Source organism: Labrus bergylta, chromosome 1, assembly GCF_963930695.1.
Source record: "Labrus bergylta chromosome 1, fLabBer1.1, whole genome shotgun sequence".
Classification (NCBI taxonomy): Eukaryota; Metazoa; Chordata; class Actinopteri; order Labriformes; family Labridae; genus Labrus; species Labrus bergylta.
The window spans coordinates 30,675,422-30,681,421 of record NC_089195.1 but is presented as its reverse complement, the minus strand read 5'-3'; the positions used below and the strand labels follow the sequence as shown (position 1 = coordinate 30,681,421).

At 39.6% G+C, this 6,000-nt stretch overlaps 1 protein-coding gene across 1 annotated transcript in view; it reads left to right on the top strand.

Moving 5' to 3' along the window:
* LOC109978641 (uncharacterized) overlaps positions 1-6,000 on the top strand; it is a 39,367-nt gene that overhangs the window by 23,034 nt on the left and 10,333 nt on the right. The window lies entirely within an intron of this gene.

Sequence of the window (6,000 nt, the reverse complement as noted above, 5' to 3'; positions counted from 1 at the left end):
GAGAGGAGCTCAAGGCGCCAGTTCCCCCGGTAGTCTAAGCCTATAGCAGCATAACTAGGAGCTGATCTACACCAGCCGTAACTATAAGATTTATCAAAAAGGAAAGTTTTAAGTCTATTCTTAAAAATACAGACTGTGTCTGCCTCCCGGACTCCGGCTGGAAGATGATTCCAGAGGAGAGGAGCCTGATAACTGAAGGCTTTACCTCCCATAGTACATTTAGAGACTGTAGGTACCACTAGCAGGCCCGCATTCTGGGACCGTAGTGTTCTCGAGGGGCAGTACGGCACTAGTAGCTCCTTAAGATAAGATGGTGCCTGGTCATTTAGAGCTTTGTAAGTGAGAAGAAGGATCTTGAACTCTATTCTAGATTGTATAGGGAGCCAGTGCAGAGAAGCCAACACAGGAGTAATGTGGTCCCTTTTCCTAGTTCTAGTCAGTACACGAGCTGCAGCGTTCTGGACTAGTTGAAGAGTCTTTAGAGACTTACCAGAGCACCCTGACAAAAGAGAATTACAATAATCCAACCTGGAGGTAACAAATGCATGAACTAGTTTTTCTGCATTATTTTGCGACAGGATCTGCCTGATCTTAGATAAGTCCAGGGCAGAGAACCTGAAAGGGTATGTTCTTTGGCTGCTAGGTCCGTGCGAGCCGACTCTAGTTTTGCTAAGAGTCATCGAGCGAGAGAAGAGGGCCGTGGTAGGGTAGACCGAAAATATCAGAAAATAGTTTATTATTATTAAATAAATAATTACTATAAGTGTGATTGATCTAATTATAAACACACTAGTGTACAGATTGAACTACTGTTGATGTAGCACGTAGCAGCCACGTTCAGTTTGTATGCTCCCTAAATCTGGAACAAACTCCCAGAAAACTGCAGGTCTGCTGAAACTCTCAGCTCTTTTAAATCGAGGTTGAAGACACACCTGTTTACAGCTGCCTTTCAATAAACAATTTGAATGAGATTTGAAATCTTAACTCTGCACTGTAACTTTTAACTCTTTTTATATTTTTACTTTATTTATTTCAATTAATTTCATTTGAATTATTTTTATTTGAACATATTTTCAGATTTAATAATTTCAGTCATTTTTAAATTTCCTATTTTAATGTTTCTCTTCTTTCCTCTGTCATGATGCTTTTGATGTTTTGTGTGAAGCACTTTGAATTGTTGTTGAAATGCTCTATTCAGGGTTTTAATATTTTTAAATTCATCACATTTTGTTTGATTTACTTTTTAACACAACGTGCAAACTTTTTGTCCAAAAAACGACATCATGAGAAAGTCAATGTTCTTAATTAAATTTTTTTTAGTATTTAACTTTGCAGACAAGTTGAGTCTTTCTGAATGTATGTATATATATATTTCTGTGTGTGTGTGTGTGTGTGTGTGTGTGTGTGTGTGTGTGTGTGTGTGTGTGTTCACACCTCTTCTTTTCACTTCTCAAATACCTCCTGATCGTCCATTTATTTCAGCTATATTAATTACATTTCAGTTAATAGTATTTCTGCCACTTGTCTTTCGAGTTAGTTGTAGTCATATTGGTCATTGATGATCTGATGACCATCATCCTGTACAACACTTTCTTTGCAAATTAATCATTCATTTTACAAAAGTATGAATGTGTTGTCTGATGACCTTAGCGGATGATGTTTTTGGTCTGACATCATTAATTCAGTGAATGATTTATTTGTAATATTCAAATTATTGAATCCACTGAAATCACAGTCACACAAAGACAGAGCGTACTTACTGAATATGATTCTTCTTGTGATGTTGCTGTAGCTGTAGTAAATATATCTAGAAGTTATGTTTTCCTTATCCTCCAGTCTTGGTTCTTCAGTTCCACAGTAGTAAAGACCTTCATCTGACTCAGTGATGTTCAGGATCAGCAGGTCGTAGGATTCAGAGGACTGGTTCTTCAAGAAGTGGAAATTAGGAGGAAGATTTTGTTTCAGTATATTCTTTACTTTAAGAACGAGTGAAGGCTCGTTCTCATGAGAACAGTTCCTGTACCACATGATGTAAACTCCAGTTGATGTTTTGCAGTCACAGTAGAGAGTGATGTTGTCTCCTGGTCTGACCGTCACCTTCAACTCTGATCCACAAACACAGTCTGGACTGAAGGAAACCACTGCTGGAATTCAAACAAGATCACAACAGCAGTTTAAAATGTGCACAGCTATACAGGAAGACAAAATGACAAGGGCACTAGAACGTTAGTATTCTTCTTTTAATGTAAAAACATCCTTGTATTAAATCATCCAAACTGTTAATCAAAAGAATTACCTGAGACCAGGAGCAGAACAACGTGACGGCCCTCCATGAGTGACGAGGTCTGAGATGTGAAGACAGAGACACAGGTCTCACTGACATCACACCCATGTAGATGTTTCCATTAAAGGAAGCAGACGCTGTGATTGGCCAGTGAGGTGGAACATTTTTTTTTTTTTTTTTTTTTGCAGATTCCACCCAATGTGACATTTTAGACTTTGATGTCTTATTCTCTCATTGTGTCTTTACCTAACATCCTCTATTAACTTTAAATGCTTTTATTTATTTTCATTTAATTGCTCTTATTACGTCTTTAGTTCTTGCACGGATTACAAGACACCATGGACGGTCAGAAGCCATTCAGAATAATTTAGAAGCAACTTCTAATGAGACAAGTGTTGTTTAAGATGATGTTACATTAGCAGATGGAAAACTCTCCCCAGCTGAAGATGTGAGTCCTTTGAATTTGCATGAAACAGTACTGATTAGTGTGTTCTGTTGATTTAAACACCAGAATAAAAAAGTGAACCAGAGTGAGAGCAACTCCTGTGTAGTTGCTTGTCTAGAAGTATCTTTGGTGTCTGCAGAGCAGTTGAATGTCCAATTGAGGTTTTGCTTGACTTTAGACACCCAGACACACAACACTTCAACAAAGGGTGTGAAGCAGATTTGTTTTCTGCAGCACAGTGTCAAGTTAGACGAGGGTCTGTTCATCGCTTTGGGTTTCCTGTGAACTAATTTGATCGTTCTTGGAAATGTGTGGTGGAGAAAACAAGAAATTGCATGTAAACTCAGAGGGGCTCAGAGTCCAGACAGAAAAAGGGACCACTCTGATACTCAAGGGTTCAAGGTCAAACTTATTGATTTGAAGGTTTTACTATACCAAAAGTGAAAAACATAGTGACCACTTTTGTCAGTGATGTTGTGTGTGTGTGTGTGTGTGCGTGGATGTGTGCGTGTGTGTGTGAGAGTGTGTGTGTGTGTGTGAGAGAGAGAGAGAGAGAGTGTATGATGGAAACAAAGTGTGGTTGTTGCTGCTCTGACACAGGAAAAGGTACAAGACAAACCACAAATAAGCCACCAACAGAATGGGAGGCGTTGTGACAACATTACAATCATACAATAAGTTATTTTGAAGTTCATCAGTAATGTTCAAAATATATATTACATATAAGTCATCAACAGAAGACAGACGAAACATGGTGCCACATTATCCATTTGAAAACCTCTGAATTTCTCATCTCATTGGGAACTCATCATTTGTTGTTGGTTTCTAGCCACAACACAAACTTTTTTTATTGAACCAGGATTCATGCAGTCATGCACATAACCCTTCCACACATCGTGCTCACTGCAGTGGACAGCTATTCAGAAGCCTTTATCCACTAAGTTCATAGAGTTTGATAGATTGGTTTCACATCAGCCACTTCAGCAGACGTTGGTAAGTCAATCCATACACTGCCACCCACTGGCCAGCAGTTGTAAGTGCACCAGAAATTTCTCAGAATCAAGATGGCTGACAGACGGTTAGAAATGGGTTTTCTTTTGAGATCCTTAGTATAGAAATGTTGACGGCCTCAGTGTTGGCCTCTCTACCTGTTTGTATTCTCTTTTGCTTGCTGTGTTCTCCTTGTTGCAGGTAGATGTGGGTGGAGTCTGAGACGACTCTGTAATGCAGCACACCTGAGCATGCTGGTTTCAGGATGCTATAAAGCAGACCTGCTCAGTCCTCTCAACTCTTCCCTGGCCACCAGTCTGCCGTCAGCATTTGTTTGTATTGTAATGTGTGGTAGACATATACTCATTCATCCACACACACACACACACACACACACACACGCACGCACGCACGCACGCACACACACGCACACGCACACGCACACGCACACGCACACACACACACTCATAACATTACAGACAAAAGTATAGTAAAACCTTCAAATAGATAAGTTTGACCTTGAACCCTTGAGTATCAGAGTGGTCCCTTTTTCTGTCTGGACTCTGAGCCCAACATGTCTTCTCTTGTGTATTATAAACTCTGTACATACAACAACCAAAGAGGGGAAATGAATCCTCACATTTTAAATCAGGAACAGTTCCCTTCCTGTTTCCCAATTCCTGCTGGTGCAAGAGTGGTTGCTGGGAGACTAATATTGGCAATTAGCTTAGCTTTAGCATGAATGTCCAGTCTCCCTTTGAAGCATGGAAATAAATTTAAATTTTTCCTTCCCACCATTCTTAACTGCTCTCTTAGGTTCCTCTGGATCGTTTGGTGGACGGCCTGCCTGAATGACCAACACCCCCTTGTTCCCTAACCTTCTTCCTGCATCTTATCCCATCGCCCACTATCCCATTTTCAAGCATGGCACAGTTTCGGTGGATGGCTGTTCTTCATGAGCCTGGATTTGCTCAAGATTTCTGCCTATTAAAAGAAAGTTTTCTTGCCGCTGTAACTTTTGCTAAAATGTTGCTAAAGTGCTACGCTAATGATGGATTAACATTGGGACTTAGTTTGTAATATAGCAATGAGTAATGTCTTTAACAGCTTTTTGTAAAGTGTCTGGAGATAACACTTGTTATGAATTGGCGCTATACAAAGAAAGATTGAACTTTTCTGCCAGTCATTTATTTGACAGTCTATAATTTAAATGTTTCTGGCACTTAAATAGTAACAGCTTTATATTCATATTTCTTCATTGAAATGGATCCATAACTTTTCATTATAGTAGTGAGTGTTGTTTCATGTGAGCTGTTTTCAGGCAATTTCTTGTTTTTATCTCAAGTTATCCATCTGACTGTATACACTCCACCACACGATTCCAAGAACGATCAGATAGATTCACAGTTAACCGAAAGTAACGAACAGACCCTCATGCAACTACACACACTCTGCTGAAGAAAACAAGTCTGCTCAACCCCCTTTGAAGCGTGTGGTGTCTAAAGTCAAGCAAAACCTCAGGTGGATATTCAACTGCTCTGCAGACACCACAGCTACTTCGAGACACGCAAATAGACATGGGTGACTGGTTGTGTCTCTCTGCATGTCTTGTTGAAGGAAGCCACAACTACACAGGAGTTGCTCTCACTCTGGTTCACTTTTTTATTCTGGTGTTTAAATCAACAGAACACAGTAATCAGTACTGTTTCATGCAAATTCACCAATACAGCTCACAGTTGCTCTATTAAACCACCATGTAGCGACAGCCTTATCTGTTTTGTAAAAATTCAACATAGAGGTAGATTCTAACTCTGTTACACATGCAGGAGTGCACCAGTCAGTTTTAAGGAATGAACGGTGCACTCTTTCCTACACCAGTCAATCCTTAAATTAAAAATGGAGAATAATCTCAGATCAAAGCACATTAAAGGCTTCTGAATACTTGTTAAGTGTTTGAATGTTGGGTCAAATATTTGCATATTTGTATCTTGTCTTTAATTTTTATATCGCAAATGGAGCGGCTGAGATATGCAAAACATTATTCAGAGTTCTCTCTGACAATGACGTTCTATCAGTCAATCAATATATCTGAATCTATGTCATACGGGGTGACCACGTCCCACCTTTGTGAGATCAAATGAGGTCAGCTCTGGTTGCACTTATGAAGCAGAGTGTAGCACATGTTCAGTGGGGTTTTCGTCTGCATTCTCATGTCTAAATTTAAAACATCTAGTGGCAGAACGCAGTACTGGAAAGAGGGGAGAACAGGTTCCTGCCTAAA